The sequence below is a fragment of the Erinaceus europaeus genome (genome assembly GCF_950295315.1).
Source record: "Erinaceus europaeus chromosome 6 unlocalized genomic scaffold, mEriEur2.1 SUPER_6_unloc_3, whole genome shotgun sequence".
Classification (NCBI taxonomy): domain Eukaryota; kingdom Metazoa; phylum Chordata; class Mammalia; order Eulipotyphla; family Erinaceidae; genus Erinaceus; species Erinaceus europaeus.
Window position 1 is genome coordinate 590243 of NW_026647136.1, and position 14804 is coordinate 605046.

Consider the following 14804-nt stretch of genomic DNA (forward strand, 5'->3'; position numbering starts at 1 on the left):
CTACTTCCCCCAGTCCTGGAACCCTTGGATAGGGCCGACTTTCCCGTATGCATCTCCCAATCCAAACCAAATAACATTGCATCTGCCGATCACAACCTAACCAAAGCAACGATTGCTACCTCAACATGCTTCACCTCACAATGTATCCAGAGACTTCACGTGTGGAATGACAACCCTTCAGCTTCATTACTCGGGTGAGACCTTTCCTTTAATAGTACACTCTAATTTCATCTCAGGTAGTTCACTTTCTAACAAAGTCCCATAACCTAGATATACACCAGTTTCTATGAGAGAGAGCTTATGTGCATACGTATCCATAAACTACTGCAAAATATATACCTGAAAGCAGGACTACACTGGAGTTTGCAGTGAGTACCTCCCTAACACTTCCTCTCCACTATTCCAAGCTTGGGATCCATGATTGCTCAACAAATTGTTTGGCTTCATATGTTAACTCTCTTTTCAATCACCAGGTTCCAGATGCCACCAGGATGCTGGCCAGGCTTCCCTGGATTGAAGACCCCACCAATGTGTCCTGGAGCTCAGCTTCCCCAGAGTCACACCCTACTAGGGAAAGAGAGAGGCAGACTGGGGGTATGGACCGACCAGTCAACGCCCATGTTCAGCGGGGAAGCAATTACAGAAGCCAGACCTTCTACCTTCTGCAACCCTCAACGACCCTGGGTCCATGCTCCCAGAGGGATAGAGAATGGGAAAGCTACCATGGGAGGGGGTGGGTTATGGGGATTGGGTGTTGGGAATTTTGTGGAGTTGTGCCCCTCCTACCTTATGCTTTTGTTCACTAATCCTTTCTTAAATAAAAAATTTAAAAAAAAGAGCAGTTAAAGGAAAGAGTTTTTTATTTGTTTATTTTTTATTATTTAATTAGCTATGTGTGGAGGTGGCTACTTAGAAAGAAAAAAGGCCAAAGGTTTCAGAAGGGAATAGACCTAGAATGAATGGTACTCCCTGGTGGGATAGGAATCTTGGTAAAGAAAGAAGTTCAGCAGAGGAGCCTGCTAGGAGGTGGTCCCCTGGGATTGGTTAAGGGGGGAGTGAGGGGGAGGAGGTTCGCTTTGGGAATAATAATTTAAAAGAAAATTTTTTTTTCCTTTTTTTCTACTCTATTTTTAACCCAAATTAAGTTATAGTCACCTCCTTGGTGTCACCGCTAGGACCCCTTATTGACTGGCGTACTGAAGGCAGAAAATCCTACCATTTCCAGACAATGTGGTCAGAGCTCAAGCCACTAGCAGCTTCTCAGTCCACCATGTTCCGGGACCCCGCTATTCTTTTTTAAAGTTTTATTTATAAAATGGAAACATTGACAAGGCTATAGGATAAGAGGGGTACAATCCCCACCACCAGAACTCTGCATGCCATCCCCTCCTGAAAGCTTTCGTACTCTTTATCCCTCTGGGTGTATTGTCTTAGGGACATTATGGTGTGCAGAATGTAGAAGGTCTGGCTTCTGTAACTGCTTCCATGCTGAACACGGGTGTTTACAGGTGGATCCATACTCTCAGCCTGTCTTTCTCTTTCCCTAGTTGGGCAGAGCTCTGGGGAAGTGGGGCTCCAGGACACATTGGTGGAGTCGTCCAACCAGGGAAGTCCGGTAGGCATCTTGGTAGCATCTGAAACCTGGTGGCTGAAAAAATAGTTAATATATAAAGCCAAACAAATTGTTGACCCATCATGAACCTAAAGGCTGGAATATTGCAGATGAAGATTTGGGGTCTCCATTTTGAAGATAGCTAGTAGGCCTATTTTAGTTGTATCCCAAAGGGATATATATTCCAAAGGGATATTATATTCCAAGGGACATATATTCCAAAGGGACATTATATTCCTACTGCTTTGTCCTCCTCTCACGCAGTCTCATCCTGCAGGTAGCAGGGATGGGTCTGGGCAAAGCCCTATTTCTTTTTCTGGCTCTGAGATTTTGAACTTTACATCCTGTCTCTAGATTTTATTCAAAATTAAGTCTGTCTCTAAACCCTAACACCATCAACACAAAATGAGTTGAGTTAGATTCTTAAAATTTATTTTGGATTTGAGTCCCCACCACACCTGCAGAGGAAAAGATTTGTGAATGGTGAAGCAGTGCTGCAGGTTTCTCTCTCTCTCTCTCTTTCTTTCTCTCTCTCTTCTCCCTCTTTACTTCCCATTTCCTTTTTGATTTCTTCTGTTACTATCCAATAAACAAAGATAATACAAATATTTTTATTTTTTAATTTTTAAAATATTTATTTTCCCTTTTGTTACCCTTGTTGTTTTATTGTTGTAGTTATTATTGTTGTTATTGATGTCCTTGTAGTTGGATAGGACAGAGAGAAATGGAGAGAGGAGGGGAAGACAGAGAGGGGGAGAGAAAGAGGCAGTGAAGCAGGTCTGCAGGTGTCTTTCTCTCCCCCTGTCTTCCATTCTTCTCTTCTTCCCTTTGTCCCAGCTGCATCCACAGCAGCACCATGGAGCCCTGAGGCCGGCGCCCTGAGACCCTGTCGCCCCCTGTCACATTGAGTAGCATAGCATCGCATCACCCCCAGGCAGCATTGAGCCATGCCGCGTTCTGTTGCACCCATAGGCCCCACCGCTGAGGCCTGGGCCCTGCGCCCTGAGCGCCCAGCAAGAACTGTGTGGAGGCCCCGTGTGGAAGTACTGCTGGGGACTCCCCAAGGTGCTGTGCCAGACAGCAACCAGTGGCCAGGTCCATAGTGCTGGAGCCCATCTAGTGAGATTCCTCCAGTTCCAAGTAAGTGGCCCCTGGTTCCTGTGCCCTTGAAGGCTGGGTTGTTGTGCCCGCCTGGGAAGGTGCTGGGTGGGGTGAGGGGCGAAGTTGGGGTACAGCCGCAGAGGGGCCAGCGCCCCCGGACCCAGTAACCCGGGATAGGCGCACCCCATAGAGGTGGCTGCGCAAACCCCCAAACCTCCAGCACCCAGCAGCCTTCAGCAGGGCGCTCCCCGAGATGGAGCCATGCGCATCCCTGGCAGGGGCACACCGCGAGCCCCCAGACCCCGCACCCCTGGCAGGGACAACCTGGAAGGGTGGCTGCGCGCCCCCAGATCGTGCTGCTTTTGGCTTCCGTGAGCGCGAGCGTAGGGACCCCGTCGGAGAGTCTGGGCAGCCGGCCTTCCCTTTCCTTCCTGCCTGGAGAGGGGTCCTAGGTCCCTGGGCCTCACCCAGCTTGTCAGTGCTGGTGGCTCCAAATGCCCCAAGGGTGAGGACCCGCCAGCGCAGCTGGAGTCCAGGCAGTGCGCCTCCCGCCCACCCCAAACGCCCTGGCAGGAGGGGACCCCGGAACCCACCGACCTGGCTTCAGGAGCTGCCAGGCCCAGAAAACTTTCCGTGTGTCCGCCCACCCGAAATGTGCACCCGCTGTCCTTCCTCTCCGTGTGGCCCACGACGAGGTCCTCGGGGAAGGCTGTTTGGAATCCTGAACTTCGAGTTTGGTCTGGGGCAACATGGCGAACCAAGCTCCCAAATTAGGGTGAAGGAGGCTGGGGCACGGGGTGCAGGTCCAGGTTGGGGGTCTCCTCGCACTACTAGAAGTGGAGTGTTTTCTCTGCCTCTGTCTCTCTCAGAAGAGACATGCATTTCAGAGGGGTGCCCCAAGCCAGCTGGCTCCAACCCTTGTTGAGCCCTGGGCCCGGGCTGTGGATTGGGTCTGGGCTGAAGGTCTGGCACTTTGCAACCTGCTGGTCCTGGAGGGCACTGCCAACACCCACCCCCAGCCCCCCTCGTCCTGGTGGCCTGGGCCTGGCAGGGCTCCGTGTGTGGTGGGGGGTGGGCAGGGGTCGCCTGGGGTTCTTGTGTCTGTGGGGACAGTCCTGGAGAGACTGCACTCTGCCTACTCACATAATGGGGCAGCCAGGATGCTGGCAGGTGGGAACTGCACTAGGAGCCCCACAGAGCCAGGCAGCAGCCGATCTTGGAGCTGGATAGGAACCGGGCAGGAACCGCAGTTTTATTTTAAAAAAATGAAATTTTAAAAAGGAAATTAAAAAAAGGAAAAATGTTATTTATTAATACAAAAAAGAGAAACAGAGCATGACTATGGCACATGCAAATCTGGGGATTGAATTCAGGACTTAATTCGTACAGAGCCATTGCCCTAGCCATTCTGCAATTCTAAAGTATAAATAGGTTATTTTATTTTTGTTGTTGTTGTTGTCACCAAGGTCTCCCTTTCTTTTTTTTTTCTTGTCTATTCTTTTCCACTCTTTTTTATTTTTATTTATTTTTCCATTTTGTTGCCCTTGTTGCTTAACATTGTGTGGTGATTAATGTCGTTGTTGTTAGATAGGACAGAGAGAAATGGAGAGAAGAGGGGAAGACATAGAGGTGGAGAGAAAGACAGACACCTGCAGACCTGCTTCACCACCTGTGAAGGGACTCCTGGGCAGGTGGGGAGCCAGGGGCTAGAACCGCGATCTTTCCTCTGGTCCATGAGCTTTGCGCCATGTGTGCTTAACCTGCTGTGCCACTGCCTGACTCCAACTGTCTCCATCTCTTAACACTTTTTAAATAAGATTATAATATAGTCCTAGCTTCGGTAGTACATATACAAAAATTGGCATGATACATAGAAGATTAGCATGGCCCCTGCTCAAGGATTACACACAGATTCATGAGGCATACCATATTTTTTCAAAAAAAGGATTATAAAATATATGTACACACATATAAATAATCATAATCTTTTAAAGAGCCAGTTAATGCAACCTGGGAGGCGGTTCAGTGGCAAGAGATCTGGATTTGTATGTGTGGGATCCCAGGTCTGTCTGAACTCTGGTTCTACATATGCTGAAGCTCTTTTAAAAGATTTATTAATCAGTGAGGGAGAAACGGAGGAGAGAGAGAGAGAGAGAGAGAGAGAGAGAGAGGGGGGGGGGAAAAACACTATAGCATCAGTCTGGAACATGTGATGCTGGAGGTAGAATTCAGGACCTCATGCTTGAGTCCAAAACTCCAACCACTCTGCCAGCCTCCAGGACTGCAGATTGGCTTTTTTGAATAAAATCATGGTAATATTGTTCTCTTAACTGTAAATCTTTTAAATAATACAAAGTCTTTTTAAAATTTTTCTCAAATATTGTGTCTGGGGATCAATCCCACCCAGAAACTTGCACCTGCATGGGACAGCTGAGAGGCCTCCCTGCCAGTCTCCATTCTGTATCCTTTAAGAGAGGGAGACATGCAAAGCACTGCTCCTCTATGCAAGGAGTCCCGCCCATTGCCTGCCTGTGTTTTCACTTGCAGTGTGGAGGATCAGACCCCCAGCCACATGCTATGCTATGTTTTCTTTTTAAGAAACAGACAACCTGCACCTAGATTTAGGCGGGTAACTGGACTCAACAATAGGCCAGGCCCATTTAAAATCCAAATTCAACAGATTTAGAACCAAGGCAAAGGAAAGAACAGTCACTATAATTTTTTTAAGACACTGGGTAGCTTCTTTGCATTGGTCTCTCTATATAAACATGTCAAGCTGACTTAGTTCTCCTTGAGACAGACAACGTGTGTATCTACATTTGGGTCACAATACCCTGCTGTATGTTGATCTTTGAAAGTAAATGAATGTGCTGGGGTGGGATTGGGAGGCAGAACTTGGAGAAAGAATCATCCTCATCAATAGGTGTTGCTACATTCAGCCTTCATATAGGAAACACCTCAAGATATCAGTATCAGAGCAACCATTTACAAGTATTTTTTCAAGATTTATTTTACTTTACTTGTTTATTGAATAAAGACAGAGAAACTGAGATCGTAGGGGGAGGAAGAGAGAAAGACACCAACAGCACTGCTTAACCGCCTGTGAAGCTTCCTTCTTTACAGGTGAGTCAACAGTTATTACTTCCCTTTCTTTCTTACCTTTTCCTTAGGATCTCATAAACTATTTGAAAGAAAATATGATGTGATGCTTGAACAGTGCTTTCCTCACTCAACTCATGAAATATGAGACAGATGTTTTGTGTCCTAAAGAAAAATATTAAGAACAAGAGCAATTGAAGGGCACATCATGGATTTCCCCTGTGCTGCTGGGAAATGGGTAAAGCATGGTCAGGTGCCCCTGGTTTTATTCAACTGCTTCCATCTCCCAGTGACTCGTTGGAACACCACCTCTAAAAGGCCCAGGGAGATTTGCTTTAGCTGCTGCAGCCCCTCAGTCTTCCCTGTGACCTTGACCAGGAGGACACAGTCCAGGCCACCTGAGTGAAGTGGCCTTGCTGGGCCCTGCTCTGTTACCTTCCTGCTCCTGATGAGACTCACAGCCCCCATCCTCCTCACCCCTGTGGCATATCCAGGGGGACTCTGTCCCTGCTCTCACTGAGCCTCGGCCTCCTGCTCTTGCACTGCTGTCCTGAAAGGATGTGCAGGGACCTGGGGTTGGGCCACTGCACCCCGGGTCCTGCAGGAGCTGCTGCCCTCCAGGGTAGCAGAGTAGCAGGGTAGCTGAGTGCAGATGTGCTTGGTGGTGGGGTCCCGAAACCTCAGCCACAAGGCCATGTCACTGCCTCCCCTTGGAGCTTACAGGAGCTTCTTCTCTGCTTTCTGAGGACCAGGGACCCAGGAATCTCCACAGCTTACAGGGAGGGCAGGTGGGATTGCGCCTGTGTGTCAGTGAATGAACTGTGAACCATGAAGACCCCTGTAAGATAATGAAAAAATAGGCTGTAGAAAAGCGCAGGGACCGGCGTAAGGATCCCGGTTCGAGCCCCAGGCTCCCCACCTGCAGGGGAGTCGCTTCACAGGCGGTGAAGCAGGTCTGCAGGTGTCTATCTTTCTCTCCCCTGTCTCTCTGTCTTCCCCTCCTCTCTCCATTTCTCTCTGTCCTATCCAACAACAAAGCAACGTCAACAATGGCAATAATGACTGCAACGAGGCTGCAACAACTAGGGCAACAAAAAGGGGAAAAAATGGCCTCCAGGAGCGGTGGATTCATGGTGCAGGCACCGAGCCCAGCAATAACCCTAGAGGAGAAAAAAAAATAGGCTGTAGAGATGGAGGGTGGCCCATGTCTACAACCTTAGGGGAACTGGGGTGGCTCGCAGTGGGGAGACTGAGGTGTCAGAACTCTGGTGGTGGGAATGGTGTGAATTCAAAGCCCTGTTGACAGGCAATTTTGTAAAATTAAAAAAATGAATCAATCGGGAGTTGGGCTGTAGCGCAGCTGGTTAAGTGCAGGTGGCGCAAAGTACAAGGACCGGTGTAAGAATCCCGGTTCGAGACCCCGGCTCCCCACCTGCAGGGGAGTCATTTCACAGGCGGTGAAGCAGATCTGCAGGTGTCTATCTTTCTCTCACCCTCTCTGTCTTCCCCTCCTCTCTCCATTTCTCTGTGTCTTATCCAACAATGATGACAACAATAATATTAACTACAACAATAAAACAGCAAGGGCAACAAAAGGAAATGAATAAATAAATTTAAAAAAATGAATCAATAAATTAAAAAAATAGACAGCACATGGTAGGCAATAGCAAGGTGAACACAACACACCTTTAATTTCATTAGATGTTTAGCGTGAAGTGGCCTTTTCTTCCTGCTCTTTCCACACCATGGTTATCTCTGAGGCTCATTGCCTGCCGGACTCCACCTTTCCTGGAGACCTTTTTATTTTTATTATTCTCTTTCTTTTGTTTTGTTTCATTTTTCTTTTGATGGTGACACAGAGACAGGGAAACAGGGAGAGAAGACAAAGGGGAGAGACCCTTGTAGCACTGCTCATCAGCTCATAAATCTCTCTCTCTCTCTCTCTCTCACAGACACACACACACACACACACACACACACACACACACACACACACACACACACACACACACGGACCCGGGACTTGAACTGCAGCTGCAATGTGGTGGTAACGCGTGTACTCTTCCAGCTGAGCCACCACCTCGGGCCTGGTCTTTGCACTGAGTCCTCTGTTTGCACACACCAGGGGCAGTTTGTGCACTGTGGTGGGTGACCGCCCGGGTGTGAGGCACACACAGACAGACGCACAGACACACACAGCAGGCAGGCAGCTGGCAGGCCTCGTCCCGTGTCCTCCCCAGTGGAAGCTGCCTCACTCTCAGGCCTGCAGTGAGAGCTCTGTTTCTCCTTCCCTGTACCTTCTATCTCGCCCTCTCTCAGCCTATTTCTCTCTGTCTCTGTCATAAAAAAATAATGAGTAAAAAAGAATGAAAGGAAAGCTGGCCGCTGGGAGCATAAAATGTATCACGCAGACAGCAACCCCCGTAGAAAACCCCTGCAGCAAAAATGAAGAAAAACATTTACATTTTTATAAAATCAGATTTCATATGATAATTAAATGTGTTATATTGAAGAGGTATCAATACAAGTAAATATTAGGATGAACTCTGTGTAGGAAATTGTTGCTTCCACCAACTAGGTTGTTGGCCTGTGGATACAAAGGTACTCAAGGAAGTACTTTGCTCCCTCCCTCCCTTCCTTCCTTCCTTCCTTCTTCCTTTCTTTGTGTCTTTCCTTTCTTCCTTCTTTCCTTCCTTTCTTTCATAATATCTCTATTTTTTCATGCCTAGGGTTTCACTCCTCCAAAGCTGTTTTGTTTTTCCCAGATAAGGACAGAGAGAGAGGAAAGCCCTCAGCACTGCCTGCCATCTTCTACAGTGTGGTGAGTCCCAGGCCTGAGCCCAGGTGGTGCACAGGGCAAAGTGGGCAACTGTCTGGCTCAGCCATCTTGCTGGTCCTGAAGGGTCTTTCCTACCTCTATTCTAGCTTTTACCTCATTTAATAACACTTCAACATACTAACTGCCAGACAGTTCTCATCTCTTTTTTATTTACTTTTAAATTTATTTTTACTTTTTTTTTATTAGAGAGTTCTTCTAGCATTTGCCATTAGAGAGTTGTTAATATTCATTCACAAAACTGTAAGGTAATAGGGGTACAGTTCCACATGGTTCTCACCACCAGAAATCAGTGTCCTGACTCCTCCATTTCACCTGGGTGATGTTGGGAGTGTTTGTCACCAGGAATATTGTTTTTATAGCTTCAATGAGAGGGAAGCTAATGTGCAAAACACCAGAGGAAGCTATGCACAGATTCACTTATCTGAGAGAAAAGTTCTCCCAAGAACACCAATATAGACTGATTCTATAACTAATGTGTGTGTGTGTGTGTGTGTGTGTGTGTGTGTGTGTGTACCCCTGTCCCAAATTTTTATAGTGGTCCTGCCTTTACCCCCTTTCTAGTTCACCCCCTGGCATCTATTACTACTTCCAGGAGTCTTTCCCCACCCCCCTTCTCTCTCAGATAAGTGAAACTGTGCAAAGCTTCCTCTGGTGTTTTCCAAATTCACTTCCCTTTCATTGATGCTATAAAAACAAGCTTCCTGGTGACAAAAAGTTTGGATCCTGGTGGAATAGTGGTACAGAGCCCTCTGGTTCACTTCTGTTCCCATAAATCCCTCTGGGACTCTGGACCAAAGATCTTTATGGGGTGCAGAAGGTGGGAGTTCTGGCATCTGTAATTGCTTCTCCACTGGACATAGATATTGGCAGGTTGATCCATACCCCTAGTCTGTATTTATCTTTCCCTGGTGGGGCAGGGTTCTGGAGAGCTGTATTCTGGGTCATGTTGGTGAGGTTGTCTGCCCAGGAAAGTCAGGAGGGTAATACAGTAGCACCTGGAACTTGGTGACTGAAAGTCAGAAAGATGGGAAGCAGGACAAAACATTTAATGAATAAGAACCCTCAAGTACATGCGATGCCTACTTTAGGCCCTTCCACTAGAATTCCAGGCTTGTGAGGTCTGAGTCTAATCGGGAAGGACTATGAAGGACTCTTGTCTGAGGCATGTAATTGCCCCTTACTTAGGGGGACATGTACACCTGTGCCCAGCATCCTAGGCCCAAGCCTATGTCTACTCTGTAACTTTGTTAGAAAACGTGCCGTGGAAATGGAACTAGGTGGTCTCATGTGTGAGGAAAGATCTCACCATAAGAGGAGATGGGAGGTTGACATCTCCGACTTGGTGTCTGGAGACAATCCACGGTAACAAGTCAGCAGCAGCACGTAGTGGCCTGGTGGCTCAGGTAGTGTTGATTGAGCTGAGCTTGTTTTTCTTTGAAATTCCAGTGGTTGGGATTTACCGTAATATACTTGACCTCACTATGCTTTCTGCTGTTTAAGGCTGTCTGCTAATAACAGTATCTTAGATACTGACAGGGCCAATAGATTTTGATCTATCTGGCTAAGGTTATAGGTAAGTTATAGGTACTTATACACACACATACACACATTCATCAAATGGTCTTTAAAGATTATAAACAGATGTTGTAAATATAGTGTCAATGGTGTAGATATGTCTCTCCATAACTTGTTATTGTCTAAATATGTGATATCCGTTTAAATTGTGTACAGTCTGGAGATGGCTTTATTGTGCAAATTCACTAAGAGCAGAAAACACCCAGAAAAAGTTGAAAGTCTCCATAGTTTGCTGGGTCAGGAGTCAATGATTTTCAACTGCTATCCTGCCTTCTAGGCTTCTATTGATGGTCAGTTGCTCCTTGGGGATCCTCTTGCTGGTCCACTCTCCTTGTTGGGGATATTCTGCCTGATTCAGCAGCTGTTAGCTTTCATTAGTAGAACACATCTGCTAGTTTTCCCCCTGGAGCCCCATAGATGTCGGTAGGTCTTGCTGAGATCAAGGATGTGCACCAAAGACACAGTAAGTAGACCAGGGTCTGCTGATGCATTGGTAGCTTTCAGTTTGCCAATGCTCTAACCCTTTGTAACCTAAAGTTTTGTTCTAAAAAAAATCCATCCTTATTTGTGAAATGGATGACATGTTTTAATAAAATTACTTTTACACACACACACACACACACACACACACACACACACACACACACACACACACAAAGATGTATGTAAATTTTCCACGGTAAGAAAACCAAAATAATTCTAGAATTTGGGGCTATTGGATTGGGTTATCTTATGCCTTATAGGTTACATACACATATGCACAAAAATCCATAGACCTATAAGATGTACCTTACGGAAAACCAAAATAATTGTGGAATTTGGGGCTGTTGGCTGTTTGGCTATTGGCCAAGAGTAAGGTTGTTCAGTTTAGGACTTTTTTCCCCCCAGTGCTAAGAGAGGAGCTGCCGCTGGAGGACAGTGTTAGACAATTAAAAAAAAAATCAATGCCTAGTATCCTTGCCTTTCAGAGAAAAGACATTTTAAATCCAACAGCACAGATACAGTTATCTTCTCATTCAACTGCATGAGTTTGACCTCTGAGGTTATTTCACTGTTTTGTTTGTCTCTAGTCATTGCAGTCCATAGAACTCAGCTCTTCTAAAAAATCCCCCCCCCCCCGTGAGCCCCAGTGATTTCACCTACGAGTTATTTAGGAAACCGGAGTCTCTGTATCTGCTGCTTTCTGACTTGAACTGCCTTGTCTTCAGCACTCAGATAATTAATAAAGGAATGATGCCTCAGGTGTTACTGTGAGTCTGGTTTTGAGAGGCTTCCTTGTGCCTGTATGAATGGGATACACTCTTTCTAGAGAGCTTACACAACAAGATTTCTTTCAATGCCCACAAGGACTTCTTTGGATTGCTCCAAATCTTTCATCTTTCCTGCTTTCCTGCATCCTAAAGTTGTCTATTTCATCCTAAAGTTGTCTATTTCAATAACCCTGGATATATATATATATATATATATATATATATATATATATATATATATATATATATATATCCAGGGTTATTGCTGGGGCTCCATGCCTGCACTGCGAATCCACTGCTTGGATTCCATTCCTCACATTTTTGCTGCCTTTGTTGATGCCATTGTTGTTTTATTTTTATTGTTGCCATTGCTGTTGTTGTTGCTGCTGGACAGGGCAGAGAGAAGTCGAGAGAGAAGTGGAAGACATAGAGGGGGAGAGAAAGTATGACACCTGCAGACCTGCTTCACTGCCTGTGAAGTGACTCCCCTAGAGGTGGGGAGCCAGGGGCTTGAACTTTTTTGGATCCTTATGCAGGTCCTTGTGTTTCATGCCATGTGCGCTTAACCCATTGCACTGCTACTGCCTAGCCTCTATTTTCTAGTTTTTTTTTTTTTTTTTCCTACAGGGTTATTGCTGGGCTCGGTGCCTGCACCATGAATCCACCGCTCCTGGAGGCCATTTTTCCCCCTTTTTGTCGCCCTAGTTGTTCCAGCCTCGTTGCGGTTATCATTGCCATTGTTGACGTTGCTTTGTTGTTGGATAGGACAGAGAGAAATGGGGAGAGGAGGGGAAGACAGAGAGGGGGAGAGAAAGATAGACACCTTCAGACCTGCTTCACCGCCCGTGAAGCGACTCCCCTGCAGGTGGGGAGCCGGGGGCTCGAACCGGGATCCTTACGCCGGTCCCTGCGCTTTGTATTTTCTAGTTTTAAGGTCTTCCTTGCAAGGATATGGGTATGCTTACATGTTATTTTTATAATGAGTGCTCAATTTAAAAATATAAAATGTCTTAATTTAAAATGAATTTTCAATTTAAAACTCATGCCTGGAGATGAATAATAATTGTATTTATATACTATTTGCACTTGTGTTTCATTTGGCTCTTCCTCTTTTTTTTTGCCTCCAGTGTTATTTCTGGGGCTCAGTGCCTGCACCAGGAAACTACTGCTCCTGCAGGCATTTTTTCTATTTTATTAGGCAGGGCAGAGAGAAATTGAGAGAGAGGAGGGGGAGATAGAGAGAATGAGAGAAAGATAGATACCCGCAGACCTGCTTTGCTGCTTGTGAAGCAACCCCTCTGCAGGAGGAGAGCCAGGGGCTTGAACTGGGATCCTAGCGCAGGTCCTTGCACTTTGAACTATGTGCGATTAACCTGGTGAACCACCACCTGGCCTGGCCTTTCATCTTTAACTAAAATTAAAGTATGGTTTTTGTTATGATTGCCACTGTCCAATCAGTAAGGTTGTCCTGACTTTAATCTTGTGATACAGCTATTATCACTATCATTCCAATTTACAGTTGAATTTGCAGCTAGAGATATGTTTTTAACTATCAAGACACCGAAGAAATGTGACCACTAGCTAATTACAGATTGTGTTTATGTAATTGGCAGAGCTGCTCTTGCTAACACTGAAGTTGATTGCACTCACCTCTTAGACTTTCTATAGATTCTGACTTAGAAAGGTACATAAAAACTCTGGTGACTGCTATGTGCCAAGTAGGGATTCATAGGCTTATTAATATTTTCTCAGTAGTGTAAAGCCACCTGTATTCTGAGGCTCATTGGATCAGTCAGTCAGATGTGTACCATACTGGTAGGACCTGAAGGTTCACAGATGAGTTGGAGCACAGCACAGCGTGTGCTTGATGACTTAGCTTCCTACCCACCGCAGCATGTCCTGTCCTGGAGTGAATGGTGCTCTGGCCTGTCCCTGATACAAAATTACACATTATTACTCTTTGACTCACAGGTTAGTTAGTTTTTGAAATCAGTGATTCTATTCAGTGTCAGTGAGGCTGGGGAAGTGACATTCTTACCAGCATTGCTGAGTTGGTTGCAAATTGATGCACACTTTCAGAAGAAAATTTTCTCAAATGATTATTAAACTGAAAAAATCACATGGGCTTGGGAGCCGGGCAGTAGCACCCCTGGTTGAGAGCAGACATGACATCTGCAAGGACCCCTGGTCAGGACTCCAGTCTCCACCTGCGGGAAAAAGCTTTACAAGTGGTGAAGCAGGGCAGGAGATCTATCTATCTCTATCTATCTATCTATCTGTCTATCTCTATCTCTATATATATCTCCTTTTCTCACTCAATATCTCTTTCCATATTGATTTTTCTGTCTCTATTGAACAAAGAAGTAAAATATTAATAAAGAGTTGTAAAAAAAAAGAAAATACATAGACTCTTTGAATAAGAATATACTTTAAAAAACTTGTCCCAAGGAAATCACTGGGCCTTTGCTCCAAAATTCAATACACAGATCCTGGTACGTCAGCAAAAAATAGACAAATAAGAAACTGGTTTAAAAAATGTTAAGTTCTGTGGACTGGGAGGTGGTGCAGTGGATAAGGCATTGGACTCTCAAGCATGAGGTCCTAAGTTCAATCCCTGGCAGCACATGTACCAGAGTGATGTCTAGTTCTCGCTCTCTCTCCTATAATTTCTCATTACTCAATAAATAAAAGCTGAAAGAAAAATTGTTAAGTTCCAAGTAGATAACTCATAAGCAGAGCACAGAACATAGATGCATAAAGACCCAGGTTCAGTCTGGTGTGTGTGTGTGTGTGTGTGTGTGTGTGTGTGTGTGTGTACATAGATGCATAAAGACCCAGGTTCAGTCTGGTGTGTGTGTGTGTGTGTGTGTGTGTGTGTGTGTGTGTGTGTGAGAACATAGATGCATAAAGACCCAGGTTCAGTCTGGTGTGTGTGTGTGTGTGTGTGTGTGTGTGTGTTAGAAATAAGTGTATCTGGGGCTGGGTGGTAGCACACCTGTTGGAGCACACATGTTACAATGCTGTAGGACCCGGGTTGAGGTCCCTAACCCCCAGCTTCAGGGGGAAAGCTTTGCAAAAGGTTTAGCAGGGATGCAGGTGTCTCTCTGTCTCTCTTGCTCTCTAATTTCCCTTTCCTCTCAATGTCTGGATGTCTCTGTCCAATAAATGAAGATAATAAATTTTTAAAAAATATATATATACACATATATATGTATATATATATATTTTTAAAAAAACTGAGCGCCACAAAGGAAAGACACAAATGGGCTGGGTGAATGGATCAACATGCCAACTCCCATGTGTAGAGGAGAAGCAGTTACAGAACACA

The 14804-nt window shown here is 45.6% G+C and overlaps 1 non-coding gene across 1 annotated transcript; it reads left to right on the plus strand.

The window, feature by feature from the left end:
• The first annotated feature begins 4541 nt into the window (after window positions 1-4541).
• LOC132536179 (U6 spliceosomal RNA) lies at window positions 4542-4648 on the plus strand. The gene has a single exon (XR_009547844.1). It is a non-coding gene; the product is annotated as a U6 spliceosomal RNA (small nuclear RNA).
• Window positions 4649-14804: the final 10156 nt, after the last annotated feature.